Raw genomic sequence first — 15479 nt, 5'->3', positions numbered from 1 at the left:
AGGGTTATACAGTAGTAGCAAATGTGAGGCTTCATGCCTTACGATATTGAACAGCGCCCGACCTACAACACAGCAACCATTCAAGAGCTTAGTATTTTCTTCCGCGTTTTCCACGGCTAAAAAAGCTCCGAACGCAGAGGCAATCTGAGGGTATATTTTTTATAAAGCCATGAAGTTTATTTTATTTTAATGAGGAACATTCTCTTTTAAAGTCGGGCGGTCACGAACGCCGGGTCCCCGTGTTGACAGCATCGACAGCCACCCATCAGCAGTCATCGGCAGGTGGCTTCTGCTGCGCGGCCAGAGCCTTGGCGAAGGGGCTCCAGATGGGCCAGGACTTGAAGCGGTCCGAGGCCAGGTATTCCTTGAGCCCTGGTAGGGCAGCTACACGCTCGCAGTACTCGACTAGAGGAGGGTAGCCCTTGCGGAAGGTGCTAGGGCCAAGGATCTTGATCACCTGCGAAACGCGCCGTTGAGATAGGAACGCACCGCAAGGTGACAGGGCGCGATTTTTGTCGTTAAAGAAAACAGAGGTGTAAAGTGGGGCCTGCAGCCGGTACAGTCAGAGCAATTGGTTTTGTCAGGTAACTGCGATTACAAAAAGTCGAGGGCAAAGGCATACCTGCCCAACTTACTTCACCTGCTGGTAGTGGCGATCGGTCTCTTGATCCATCGCCATCCGGTCTTTTTATAAAGAAATAAAGTTATTCCCTTCGCGTAGCCACCGTCTTGTGGATATAGCTCTTCCACGTTCGATTCCGCGAAGTCTAGCGGTACACCGACACGCGAACTGGAAATCTTTGGCGTCCCATCGCACATCATGAAACAGCGCAACGTTAATTTCCGCACACGCTGGGCTTAGAAAACCTTAAAGATTGCCCTGCGCAGCTGTTCTATATCCTTAGCTGGAGTCATACAGAATAAAATTTGCGTTCACTCCAATGTGATAGAAGAAAAAGCGTGAAAGAGCAGATTTCAAGAGCTATACTATGCCATCCTGCGTGAGGAGTCGGTGAAAAGCGGTTTCGTCGTGCAGATTTTGTTAACACGTATTGAATGCACGCCGTTAGCGCCGTTAGCAGCGTGAAGGAAATGCCCGGAGGTTTTGCGCCAGATTACGTTAGCAGTTTGTACCGATATAACACTTCTCCCATCTCAGGGTGGAAATGCCGTGCTTCGTCTTACGATAATGTCGCGCAGAACGTGTAGCAGGGTTTCTACCAGAATGTGACTTCAATTCCCCCCCCCTTCTCCCCCGTTTTTCAGTCCTTTTCGCGACTTTCATGAAGTCGTAGTGATAGATAGTGGTGGCGGAAGGATATGTGCAAACTCTATGAGCAAACTTTAGTGCATTTTATGAACGAACCACCAAACATCCTGTCGATAAAACTGGATACCACCATTTTGTCGCTTACATCTTGCCTGAGGAATGTAAAATGCTTTGTTTCCAAGCGAACTTCTTTTGAAATCCCTGTTCGAACTATGCGCGTGTAACAGCTACAAAACTGAATCAACCACCACTTCGGGTTTACTCCGTGAAAATAGTTCATTCCGGGTAAGGAGGGCTAGTCTCCTGCTGCGACGTACTCCCTGCGACTTAAAACTACCCGTTGCGTTGTAACGCGACAGTAAGAGGATTTTAAGGTGCAAGAGTGACAAGGACGGGGTTGCCGCTCATCGGGCTTCCGAGCATACACTAGGAAACCAACGGGAAGACAGCATCCGTCTCTCAGAACGCTACATTAAGCCTCGAGCCGGTTTGAGTTGTACGAGGCTGGCTGGGACAGTGTAAATGTCCCTAGCCGACACTGCTTTCGGTTTCCAGAAATTTCCTATTTCGCTTTTTCCCAGCTTTACAGGCACCCCCTGTAAGTTGCGCTGATAACTCTATTATTATGCCGGAGTTCAGAGCAAGAACGTACCTGCAGAGTCTCGTAGAGCAGGAAGTCTATGTAAGTGACGCTCTTCCCAGCTCCGAAGGGCCCGTACTTTGCGAGGTACGCTTCGAACTGGTGAAGCTTGTCAGCGATATCGACCAGGAACTGGCAACGCTTCTCCTCAGTGTAGGCAGGGTCATAGCAAACACGCACGGCTGCCCAGATGACGTCGGAAGCCTGCGAAGCCACCGAGGAAGCGGTGGAGAAGCAGAGTCAAAAAGCTTGAAATGCTTAGTGTCATGTCAGAACTTTTTACTAACTTGTTTTTGGTTAGCAAACATTCTCAAGTTGTTCCTCAGAGAATAGGAGGACGAACTTCCGTTATATTCTCTCTTCACAGAAGATGAGTGGCTTTGCTTCTTTATTGCAGGGATATCAGCCCTTTCCTCTATGACAGTGACTGAGCGCTGCGCTCCTCCCGAGTTCGCGCAAAGGCAAAGGAAAAACTTGTGCTACCCGGTTAAGACCGTTGCTGTCACTGGGCAGTTGCGAATCTGTGCTTAAGGAGACATGGAGGCGAAAAATTCTTAATGCAAACGAAACATTTAAGTCCCGTCAAATAGCCTCCTTGAGCGCCAATCTAAACACCTAGGTGCTTTTATATCATGGCATTCTCGCTTATGTCCCAAGGGCATGCTTTACCTGCAGCTCCAGTTGATCGACCCTTCGCTGTGTCTCCTCGTCCTTGGGCGCCAGTCCGTGCTTGCGGCCCAGGTAGCGCAGGATGGCCTGGCTCTGCGTCATCCGCACGTCGCCGTCGATCAGGTACGGCAAGTTAGGGAAGTCCAGGTCCAGCTTGAACTTCACCGCCAGCCACTCGTCACGGCTGGGCTCCGGGCCGTCGCCGAAGCCGTACCTGCGTAAACACGCGGGACAGTCTGCACAGGAGGCGGATTGCAAACACAGCAAAGTCGGCGCGCTGTACGGAATGCGTTGGCCAGCGAGTAACGTCGCCTCAGCAATTCGCGTGGACACGGCTGTTAGACGAGCAGATGCACCCGCAGCAAGGTTTCATTTAGTAAACCTGCTACGAGCCTGTTGCACGTGCTCTCGCTAGCTTTCGGCGATAACTGGTTAGGCGCGCACACTGAAAGGCTGCCTCGTCACCTCGGCATGCATGTAGGGAGAAATAACGGTATGGTGTTTCTAAGGCTCCAAGACAGCAGGTTTTCCTCCAGAACAAGAGTGCATAGATCCCGTTATCGCAATTTTGTAACTAACAAGAGCGTGAAATTACTTGAGGGAGAAAATATGACTGCTGGACAATAAAGGCGCCAAGGCGTTTTCTTATCGCGACATGTGTGTAGCAAAACAAGCGACAGAAGTTGGTCAGTTGGACATTTGTTGTGGGAATGGGTGGCACTCAGCCCTCCTGCGCATCCGCATTTGGCTGCGTTAGCAGTACATTCCTCTTTCGGAGACAAAACCGTGGTATATGTGTTTGTGCATGTGAGCGTGTGCGTGTGAGAGAAAAAGAGGCACCTAGTCATTTTTCCACTCACTCTACAGGATGATCATGCGACTCAGCTTGCCAATCAAGCTGGCCCGAAAAAGGCATTGTCTTTTCATAGATAAAGTGGAGCGGCTGATTTTTCTTTCTCAGAAACGAGAGCATCGCAAAAAAAGTATGAGCGGAGGCTAGCCCTCGAAATCTTCATCAGAAAGGTATACGTGTCTCCTATGATTTGTACCCTAACAAGTGCCATTGTCTGTTCACAATAGGCTGTCCCCAACCCACATTTTTGCCACCACCCCTCTCCACAACAACCACGCGTTCAATACGATAAGGAGCATGTCCCACAATCTTGAGCGGCCTGTTCATGCCAGATGACAGTTTCCGTCTGCAGCGAATTATAGTGGCCTCGAACCGACACGACAGTCCTTAAACGGCAAACAAGCGAAATTGTACTCAATCCGACAGAACGATCTTACGAATATCTGCAATAGGAGGATGCCTACGACGATATGCTGCTATTCGGACTTGCAGTCCTGTTGCCGACGCGAAACCTCCAAGTGTAAAAGGTGCCGAATGAGCAGCAAACGAAAAACTGATCTCGCCGATAAGGCGGCCGACAACAATGCCAGGATCACATGGCGTCAGGGAAACTGATCTTCACCAGCACTCCAGCCTTTACTTTTTTTTTTAACAGTGGAACCCGTCTGGACTAGCTCGCCAGCTTCGCGTGACACGGCGGTAAATTGATATTGCAGCAGGAGGCTGGGATTGATTTCTACAGCGTGCACAGCGCACGGAAACCTGACCGCTAGGCAGTGACGTCTCACTGCTGTCCTTTAACGCCTTCCCTGGAATGCGCAGTGCAAGGTTTCCTCACGTGGTGGACGACGTGACTTCGAGCACGATACAGGATACGTTGGGAATTCGTTGCACGTATGTCGGCTGCGCATGTACGCGTGGCTCTTAACAGGCAGAAGAGGATATACCTGGCGCGGAGCGATGAGGCAACACGTGGCGCTCTCTGCTGCTTGAAGCCGAGCTAGTGTGTTCATGCATAGCAACCAGTAGGACGGTAACGAAGAAGTGAGGTACACAACGTTGATTATCTGACATTTAACTATAAAATGAAGGTTATGTATGAACGAAAACGCTATAAGCTCTCCGAATTTTTTCATCGAACAACAACAGCCATCTGCCGGGCCTAATTTTGATGCTAACCTCTAAGCCAAGGAATATGAGCAGGCGAGGGCTTAGCTAGGTCTCAGCGAAAAAGGAATACACAGATGAGGAACATTATGAAGAACAATACAATGTTGGGTACTAAAGGTGATGCGGGTCAAGGAATGCAATCTATTCTTCCCATCTTATAGCTTCACTTACATGAACGCGACAGCAGCACGTCGAGTCAGGCGTCGGGCTGAACAAGGTTACCAGAACTCGACGAGTATCCGTCCACATGAACTCGATACCAGCGAGTAGACAGTCGCGGCGTACCCGCGAAGCCGGGACTGCGCGAGCAGTAAATCGCCTCTTGCCCCCTGTACAGAATCATTTCTCTAGGAAACAGAGGGGGAAGAAGTACTTGCAACTGGGCTTGTTGGTGCATATTCGTGAAAGACATTAGAGCGCAAAAATGGCAACACGGACGAGTAAAAAAACCGCGCTCGTCCTGATCCCTTACTCGTCTTTGTTGCCATTTTTGCGCTCTCATGTCTTTCACGAAGAGAGGGGGAAAAGGGCAATTTTCGGGAGGCGTCTGAGGGCCAAATCATCCTTCGCTGTCGCGCTGACTGTACAGGACCCCTCGACAGGACGGCATATGCATGGACCCTCTGAAGAACTCGACACGACCGTCGAGCTCATGTAAACGCCGCTCATGACACATGGGCTGCTCAGTACATTCCGATCCTCTATCTACCTTCTTCTGCTACGCATGTTTGCTTCTCCTCTGGCGACCTTGGAGAACGGACGCCACGAGTTGTGCCAGAAAGCAACAGTCATTGTCATTATTATGCAGTAATCGCATCTGAAGTAGACGAGACCAGGTTATGATTGCAGAAAGAAAACCAGCGCAAAAGACGGAGACACAGAACAGGAACACAGGACGACGCTGGACTATCGACTGCATTTATTTCGGAAACAATCACATTTATACCCTTCAGTATCAACCCACGCTTGCGCACACATGACACATTTTCAAGAAAAGGTAGATTGCAGCATCACTGACAACCATCAGGACCGCAGTCATTGCGCGACACGTTACGTTAAGCAGTTCAAAAATCTAATTTCTTTATCTAATAGACTAACCGTCGTGTCACACATCGATCTGCTTGTTTAATGAAATGGTATGCCTCTAAAATTTCGCGTTGACTCTTAGTTTTACCGCGTTTAAAAATTGAAGGCTTCATGAAGAGCAGAGTGCATTTGTGCTTCCTGCAATGTTTCGGCAAATTCTCCCCGTCATCTGTGGAAAGCGACCTTTCATGTTCTCTTATCCGGGTGTTAAGACAGCGGCCAGTCTGCCCAATGTACATATTCCCGCACGATAAAAGTATGCAGTACACTATCTGGGTAGCACAGGTGACGTATTTGAATTCATGATTGATTGTGCACTGTGAAACTTTACTCTTGCTACCGTCAGTTCTTCTGCAGAAACTGGCCGGTTTTCGCGGGGCTGAGAAGACTACATCTACACCGTGCCTACTCGCGACCTTCTTTATGTTGTGTGAAAGTGCGTGCAAGTAGGGTAATGTGTACATTGGGCAGACTGGCCGCTGTCTTAACACCCGGATCAGAGAACATGAAAGGTCGCTTTCCACAGATGACGGGGCGAATTTGCCTAAACATTTCAGGAAGCACAAATGCACTCCGCTCTTCAAGAAGGCTTCAATTTTTTGACGCGGTAAAACTAAGAGCCAACGCGAAATTCTAGAGGCATACCATATCGTTAAACAAGCATATCGATGTGTAAGTGACAGGACGGTTAGTCTATTAGATAAAGAAATTAGATTTTTGAACTGCTTAACGTAACGTGTCGCAAAATGATTGCGGTCCTGATGGTTGTCAGTGATGCTGCAAACTGCCTTTTCTTGTAAATCTGTCATGTGTGCGCAAGCTTGGTTTGATACTTAAGGGTATAAATGTGATCGTTTCTGAAATAAATGCAGTTTATAGTCCAGCATCGTCCTGTGTTCCTGTTCTGTGTCTCCGTCCTTTGGGCTGGTTTTCTTTCTGCACTCATGTACCGACTCGCCCAGCTCAAAACTACTGAACCAGGTTATGTGCTAGAAAAGAACCGACGCGCGACGTCGTGTAATTTTACAGGCATTCTACGCTTGAGGGTAAACGCTTCGGAGCAACACTTTTGTGACCGCTTACCAAAGTATTAGTATTCCGATGACACGGAGCCAGGACCATCACATCACGAAACCACGTTCCACTAACACTGTCGCAACGCGTGCAGGGTTTGCGTGGGACCAGATAACCACAAAAGAATCGCGCTTCATCCGCTCTTCTGTCCTTTGGGAAAGGTAACGGTGGGGGCTCTACACTACAGCGCTAGTACGAAGCTGTCGCATAAGTAGAAGTGGAGAGTTATGGCGCAGGTAGTTTCGCAAGCTCATTTGACCATTCGAAGGCGAAATTTTCGATAAGAAATGAAAATTGAAATTCGGTTTTTGGGTAAAGGAAATGGCGCAGTATCTGTCTCACATCTCCGCGGACACCTGAACCGTGCCGTAAGCGAAAGGAGCGAAACGCCTCCTTTGCGTGTCTCCCGGCGCACGTGGGCGCACGCGCTCGAGTCGGACGCGGCCGTGCGCGTCGTCGCTGTTGCTCCTGCCAAGATACCTCGACATTCCGAGATTCGCTGTCGCGGTTGACCTTATTCAGCGCCAACAGATTCCTTATCTGCCTTCTCACTGCTCCCCGAGCAGGTCAGCAGCGCTTAAGTCCGGTCACCTTCCGGTCCGTTTTTTGGTGTCACCGGACTGCCTTATCAGCTCGCGAAAGCGAACGCACAGTCTCACAACCGCCTCTCAAGACCGAGATAGCTGCTTCGGAATACTGCCGTCTCGGTTTTCTTTACGCAAGACTCCAGAGCCATCTGCAGACAAAGGCACAGGCTCCTATCACCTTCATAGGCTAGCGGCTTCGAAAATAGCGCCTGCACACAAACCGCGACCCACCGAAGTCTAGAAACCGCCCACCGCTAGTTGGAGCGTTAAGAAGAATGGCCCGAGCGCACTTAGAGACGGTCCCGGCTAGAATAAGAATTAGACGTAATCGTCCGCTCCTTGAAAACAAACGGGCACGTCAAAGTAGCCAGTACCGCGGATTTGGTTTGCACCTCACCCGCACAAACAAGATAATGTTTGTCTTCGCAAGCAAAGGTCCAAAACTACACCTAGACGCGCCGGTGCCTTCGTTATTCTGAAGTTTGCGGTTGAACGAATTTAAACACGCGCTCGTTAGATGGGTGCCGCGCACTGGTTGCGCACAGGTCTCGGAGCGAGTGGCTGGCTTACATCTGACGAGGTCCACCAGAGGATTGGTAAAGGTCTTAACGTCTCACTGCAAAGACATTAAGCTACAGAAGGCGGGGTAAATTAAGAGCTTCCATACTAGCAGCAGAGAGGCAGCTTCAGGCTGAAGTAATTAAGACACAACCAAGGAAAGATGGAACGCTGATTAACTCAAATATGGCTGGCATCAAGCATTGTGCCCTCTTGCGTTTTATTTCTAATCGAAGGGATGCTTCCAGCGGAGAGAGGTTGCGACACAATCCCTTTTGGATAAAACAGCCTGGCGCATCAATGCAGCCAGTTGCCATCTTCCTACTTAAGTTGCTTTCTTTACAATGGGTAGGGTTCACCAATGGCAGTAATCTTGGGTATTGGCACGTTTCACGTTCCGCATTACGTACCCTTATGTTTTGTAGGCCATGAAATTGTGTGCCAGGAATAAGTTAAGCCAATTGTTAGTAAATACATATTGGTAGAGAGTTTATTCTCGCAAAAAAGAAACTAGAGAAAACAGCGCGAAAGCAGCGTTTATTTAAATAAGGTGTACTGTATGAACTGAAATGATGGGAGGTGCTATTTATTAGGAGGGTTAAATGACACGAAAACGTTCGATCCCCAGTGTCACCGGGTACCCACCGGTGATACAGTGGGTACAAGCTTTCCCTGGGCCTGGTGCTCAGCTCATTAAAGGTGAAATGCTTGGGAAATGGATCTCTGACCCGACCTTGAGAAGTTTAAAATGACCTTGTGCCATGCTCTTTGGCCATAGATGCCCTTGCGCCATAAAAATCCATATTCTTTATTTAAAGACAACAAAACCGAGCGGAAAGAGCTGAAATAGTATTATGGCCTGTGAACGTTACGAGAGTAATGCACTCTAATGAGCAGCCGTGGAAGAAAATAGCATTTAAACATACGCTTGCACCTATGGCTTGTCACGAGCAGGCTTGAATGCAGCGCCCTCTTCTCTGCGCCAGCTGCAGGTTGTGCTTGAGCAAGTAGAGTGTTACTCGTTCGCGTGTCGATTCGTAGCCTGAAATGTGCAACTCTGTTTCTATCATGACAATCCTTCCAATCTGTATAGTAGGTTTAATCAGTTTAACATTCTGTTTGCTGCGTCATTCCAGCTGACATTTTGAGAGCAGCGCTGGCGTTATGCCGATTAACTGTCCACAAATCTAGGTATAAATTGCTCACTGACGCCTCAAATCAGCTATACGTAATGTCCCTGTACTTGCATGACTCAAACGGTGGATGAACTGCTGAAGAGCCGACTCCACACGACAAGAGTGCCACATTTCGCTCTAGTCTCTGCAGTATAAAAATATGACGGGAAGAGCACGCAGTCTCCGTTGTAGGAGAGTGCCGAGAGTTTTTAGCTTTCCGAAGTACGTTTAGCAAAAGTGGACCACAACAATCGACTGTGTGGACTGACCCGCAGAAATAAATGAATTCAGATTTGAACACTGCTTGTGAGCCCGGTTACATCCATTTATGGGCACAGCTTTTTACACTTGACCTCCATTTAAAACTGTCAATTTCAGCAGCCCACCCAATTCGCAGCGGCACACAAGATCATCTTTTCGATGCATGGCCTGGTCGTCTCATAACTAATGCCTGCACTCACGATAGTGCTGAGCACTTGTTCTTACGATTGATGCAATCTCCGGCTACTCGGAACCGCTATCAACAAGGTGAAGAGGGTGTAAAAGTGCAGCGAAAGCACTTACCGCTATAAGGAATTGACGGCTGACAATACAGGCGTCGCCCCTCAAAGAGCACAGTGCGCACGCGAAGCAGGCACGCGCCCGGCGAAACAACTGAAGTTTGTGGGGTTCCAATGCAAGGCGTTAGGTGGCACTTAGCCCACACAACGCGCGATCTCGCCAGAGCAATCTCAACGCAGAGCCAAGAGTTCCCAGCGCGCCTTCACTCTTGCTCTGAAGGAAGGAAAGCACAGTTATCTGAAAGCACAAGTGTTCATTACACAGTAAGCTGAATTACAGAACGCTGCACTAATGGCAGACATGTGTATAACCCACAGCCCTGCCGCAGCTTCTGAAAAGCGGGCCCGCGCCGGAGCGCGCACAAAGCAACGACTATACACACACATGACGGCGCAGCTAAGGGCGCTCGCTCGCGAACCTAAGGGTTATATTGCACCCGACGTAACAGAAGAGGTTGGGGGATGCGCGAAGCTCATCTTTACGAGGACATAGGTCACATATCGATGGCTCACCGCGTGTCGCAGTCGGCAATGGCCTACAATGACGAAGAGGCAGCCAGATCAGGCCTTCCCGACTCGGGAGCGCCAACACGACACAGATGGGCGAGGGGACTACGTTCAGGCCTCGACTCAAACAAACATACAAGGTGCGCACGTCTCACCACCCACGTTTTAGGTCATCTGGCAACGGCCAGGGAACCAGGAGGGAGAACTCTACGGACCTTCCTGCTGCTTGAGTCGGTGGCAGTCTCCGTTCATCTCCCGCACGCGACCTATTACCGAAACAACTCCCCAAACGTCCCTCGGAGTCGCCAATCGAACACGACGACGAAATGAAAAGAACGCAAGGGACGGTGAATGACAGCTGCTGTAGGAGGGGCTTTCCTTCGGAACTCGGAAAAGCGACGCGGCCACCCGCATTCCGCTCGCGGGCACCCCGCGGTGTGGGGGGTTGGGGGGGCTCTAACGAAGAAAACGGCAGCAGGGGGTGCGCACTTGGGTGCTCATGAAGCAGTCCGCCAGAGGAACGCAGACACCCATTCAAAGCAAGCAAAACAAAGCTCTTTCCAGATCCCTGCTGTCACGCAACGGGTCTGCCTCTCTTCGGCAGTGCAGATGTTCCGACAAATGCATCCCAGCTACGAGCATTGCATACACCCCATTCTCTCCCTTTCTTCATTCTCGCTGTTACAACCGCTCACCGCCGAGCGCCTAGGGCTTCCGACTGGAGGCTGCACAGCAAAAAATGCCAAATAATTCGCACCTGTTCGAGAACTCAAAAGGCCACGACTTCCAATATTCGAACATAAACTGCTCCTTGCATTTTACTGTTCATGTGTCGAAACAATTGGTGTATTCATAGAGGAGACTGTGGCCAAGTACAAAACCAGTTATTTTAACGCACTCAGATGTTTGCAGAGATAGGGTAGCCTCAGCTGGCGCGGGAGAGGGTTAGTTGGAATATAGGAGAAGCTCTTGTACTGAAGTGGGCGTAGTCCGGCTAATGATGATGGGACAAATTATAGTTCCCCAGGAATGAGAGTTTATTCAGTGCAGTATATATCTGTGAAATGTGTTCTTCTCCGTTTATTTCACGAATAGGTTGCCCATCTCACAACCTGTAATAGCTGAAGTGTCACAAAGTCATATACGCCCCACGTCGTCTGCTGCACGCTGTTTGATGTAAAGAGGTGCTCGCACTCAATGGACGGCGGACGCTCGACCTCTATCTGTGAATCATACGTGTAGAAGTATAATGTTGAGATGTTACGACAGTACTTTTTCCGCGCCCATCTGCTCCCGCATATGCAACGTAGCGCGTGTCGTAATGTAGCCGCCGATGTGCGCCTCGAAAAGTCCCGGGTACGTTGGGTTGACTACTAAGTTCTTGCCCACTACTTTGTCCGCTTGCTCTTTAAAACTTCGAAACAGCCCATGATAGTACTAGAGTCGGGCCTGCACCACGAAAGCATCTAAGAAAGCTGTCCATTGCAATAGCGTTGTACCTGCATGCACGGTTTAGAAGCTACCTGCGTGTTTACCGGTCGCTGTAATCCAATTGTAAAACAGATCGCCACTTGAAGCCAGTGTTAGTCTCTTGCATCATTGTTGACCTAGTGTTCAGCTGGACACTGGGACGCTGCGTACTGCTAGCTGGGACGGAAAAGCAATATTCGGAAGCAAAATTATCTAAAAACTAGGAAACAAGGCGTGAATACTCCCTTTCAGAAATGCTAAGCGTAAAAAAAATCCTGTCAGATCAGAACCAATAAGCTCTGTACCCAACTCTTGGCGTTCAAGACGCACGCGGCTGATACATTGGAAGCATTAATTTCGCACGATAATTCGTGCTGACGTTATCAGCTCTTTTATGGCATGCATGATTTTAATGGGAAGCTGTACGAATGGCCTTAACGGTGCACCGGAGGTTCAACAAAGCTCTATTAATCAAAGCGCCTAGATGCGCAGTGGAATAACTGGACAAACCTCCAAGAGCTTTATAACTCCGCGCAGACCACTGCTTGTCCCCTCTCTATGATGCAGCTATTGCTACACATTACTTTCTGCCACAGATGTTCCCAGAATAATAAGCCAGGTAGCTATCTAGTTAACCAACACTGCAGCGACACATAATCTGCAGTTGCAACACTTTGAAAATGCAGGCAAGAAGATTCAAATGAAGAAACAGGGTAAAAATTTCACGAGACAGGCATTTCTTTAAATTTCTGGCTCCCTGGGTATTTTTGAAACTAACATTTTTTCCGCGTTTCTCTCCTTTCGCGCTGTCTTTGACACGTCCGTGGTGTGCAAAGATGGCGCGCTGACGCTCACTGCTTCGTCCAATCGTAGTGTACCGGTATCTTCCAGCATAGTTTTAACTTTACCAACGAACTGTTACGTCATTCGTCTAAATTTCTCGCATAAAATTATTCATCGTTCACTTTGAAATCTGGAACGAACACTATTAAAACATATTTTACTTCAAGATGTTTCGTTGTTCCCAATCTTTGTGTAATGCCCAACCCAAGGCCCACAAGAGGCAACAAACGCTGATGACGATAATTAGCATAGTGCTGTGCCAGCCATATCCCAGACAAATTTCATAATCTTATCTACCCACTTGACACTTACTCTGTCTAAAATTACAGTTCCCTTCCCTCAGTGTCTATTGTATTCTTTTGACAAACCTCTGGGGGTTTCCTCTTCCGACTGAAACGCAGCACACATCGAACTGGTTTCCCTCTGTGCCACAAAGTTAACTTTACACTACTGGCACTGCGACAAGTGTAAACCGAGGTACCCCAAGCTGTCCAGCCCCTTACTATAAAGAGCGACAATTTTCCTTGCGTATGCTACCAAAGGTAGAGAGGCAAAACATGTGTTACTGCAAAACTGAAAACAGCCCTTTCTCGTTATTCATTTACTTTTTAAATTCTCATCTTAGCTATTTCAAACATATTCAGAACTGAAAGCTTTTAAATTTAGAACGCCACTGTTGATTTAGTTTCTTTGCATGAAATAGGTTTTCCAAGCTTGCGTTCGCAGTGTCTTTTCGACATGCACGACCCTTGCAAAATCGATGGCGTCAGGTGTCCTCTCCACGTCCTCAGGAGGAAGGTTTGTGGGGTTTAACGTCCCAAAGCGACTCAGGCCATGAGGGATGCCGTAGTGAAGATCTCCGGAAATTTCGACCTCCTGTGGTTCTTTGACGTGCACTGACATCGCACAGTACACGGGCCTCTAGAATTTCTCCATCGAAATTCGACCGCCACGGCCGGGATCGAACCCGCGTCTTTCGGGTCAGCAGCCGAGCGCCATAACCACTTTTGCCCCCGCGGCGGCTCTCAGGAGGAAGGGAATGGCGCCACAGGTGTGAGGCATGCAATGCAAGACCGCTGGCTTTCGGTTATTATATGAATAGGAAATAGATTAACATTTCTGTATAGAATATGACGATGCGGTTTTACATTGGTTATCTTATCCTGTTGGCTTTGCTCTAAGACGGAGCGTCCATATGTAATAAAGCCCATCTTATTACGACTGAGGGGGCTTTGGTTGCAGCAGAGGAAACGAAGCTCTCGGCATAGCTGGCATATGACACCAAGGCTTCATACAAGTTACCGTTAAATGAACGGACTGAATGACGTCGGAACCTTTCCAGCGTCAGCACGTGCATGTGTTTTCAAGATAACCGCTGAAGAGGCAAAGAGGGTGGTTCAGACGACACCGAATGAAACTACAGCGCCAGCTTGTGTGCAATTTATATGGAAGAGGATCTGAGCGCTACTGCCATAGTCAATGAGATGGCATATGGGATTCAAACGTTGCTGTACTCTGACTACAACGGACTGATACTGTCCAGTGCCTTTCATTCGCGAAGCGTCTCAGCTTTCCATGACTTCCGCTCCGCGGTGGCGTCGCCCCTCCGGCCGCCGCACATGACTCGGCAGTCGGTTGGGCCAATGGGAAGTAACGGTACGACCAAGTCTACATTGTAAATGCCCACTCGTTGCAGTTTTCCCGCAAGTTAGCTTCAGTATAGATAATAACAAGACCGTATCAGCTACATTAGATAGACCTTGAGCTTGAAGTGCGCAAGAACAAGCACAACCTTCGTCGAATGTTAACAGCACATAAGGGCTTGCTACTGGACAATGCAGTGCCGCTTGTTATGCATCCCACGTGTTCGAAACCTCTTGAAGATAAGAGCAGCTCTGATTCTGTCCCCTTTGAAGGTGAGAACTTCCACGGATGCTACATGAACACTACATGGCTTGGAAGCAAAACCCACTGGGCTCTAAATTTTTGACAAAGGCGGTGCTGCTATCACCCGAAAACGGAACCGAGACCAAAATCAAGCACGCACGTAACTACGGAGGCCGAAGAAATTGCCGGAAGAAAATGCACGGAAAAAGCCGCACCTCTTGTCCTCGAAGGGGACGCCAACGTGGTTCAAGAAGTAGCGGATGGGCTCTCCCAGGCCGCGGATGTCCAGTAGCCGAGCACCAAGGGCGCCATGCTTGCAGCAGTCTCCTCTAGCCTCTGGAACAAGCGTCCACGCCTACTACCCCGGGCAGCGGAATGGCAATGAGCGGCAAGAAGGCTAGGCGAGCTACGCGCCGGCGACGACAGCGCCGCCGCGGCGGACACCGCCGCGTGTCATGTGTTAACTTGGCCGCCGCTAGGGGGCTCGGCGCCGGCCTAGGCAAAGAGCGGCGCCGCTCTCTCCGGCAGCCGTTGAACTCCGGCCTTTGTCCTTGAAATGTAAGTGAAAGGGAGACGCCGTAAGTGGCGCCGGTCGTCGTTTGTCCGCGCGTCTGCGCAATCGTCGGTGCGCGCGCTGCCTGATGCCGGAAACGGAGCGACCCTGCTGACAGCGCGTGTTGCAAGACAGGCGTGTTGCTTTCGCGTCGGGTTTTGTTTGAATGCAAGACGCACGCGCCGCTCTTGAGAAAGAGATGCGTGATCTTAAATGTCTACTGATTAAGCGGGCAGGTAGGGGCTTAACTGTAAGCGTTATTTAAACATTAATGTAGCCACATTTGGCACGTTCCGTGCCACTTTCTATACATTTCAGAACTGCGTTTTATTTTAAGCTAGCTGTTATAATTATTGAATAACTATAGTTAACACCCTCCTAAAGTCAACCCCGGGGCGCTAAGCAATTAAGAAGAATGTGTACAACTTTTTCATGTCGGCATGCTCACAAAGGCCTGTTCTGCGCAATAAAGCTATTAGTTCCGTTTTTTAGACTCTATGTACCCATGAAAACGAAGGTTAATCTTCCGCAAGAATATTTACTTCAAAAGATTTCTTCAATAGTAACTTTCAAAAAC

General features: G+C 49.1%; 1 pseudogene across 1 annotated transcript; it reads right to left on the bottom strand.

The window, feature by feature from the left end:
• Positions 1-153: 153 nt before the first annotated feature.
• On the bottom strand, positions 154-14710 carry LOC144112500 (glutathione S-transferase B-like; annotated as a pseudogene). Its single transcript, XR_013310283.1, has 4 exons — positions 14565-14710; positions 2580-2793; positions 1923-2114; positions 154-457 (listed from the first exon to the last, which is right to left on the bottom strand). The product of XR_013310283.1 is annotated as a glutathione S-transferase B-like (transcript).
• Between the last annotated feature and the right edge of the window lie 769 nt (positions 14711-15479).

The sequence above is a fragment of the Amblyomma americanum genome, unplaced genomic scaffold (genome assembly GCF_052857255.1).
Source record: "Amblyomma americanum isolate KBUSLIRL-KWMA unplaced genomic scaffold, ASM5285725v1 scaffold_290, whole genome shotgun sequence".
In the NCBI taxonomy this organism is placed as follows: Eukaryota; Metazoa; Arthropoda; class Arachnida; order Ixodida; family Ixodidae; genus Amblyomma; species Amblyomma americanum.
The sequence above is the reverse complement of the archived record's forward strand: the minus strand, read 5'-3'. Positions and strand labels throughout refer to the sequence as shown.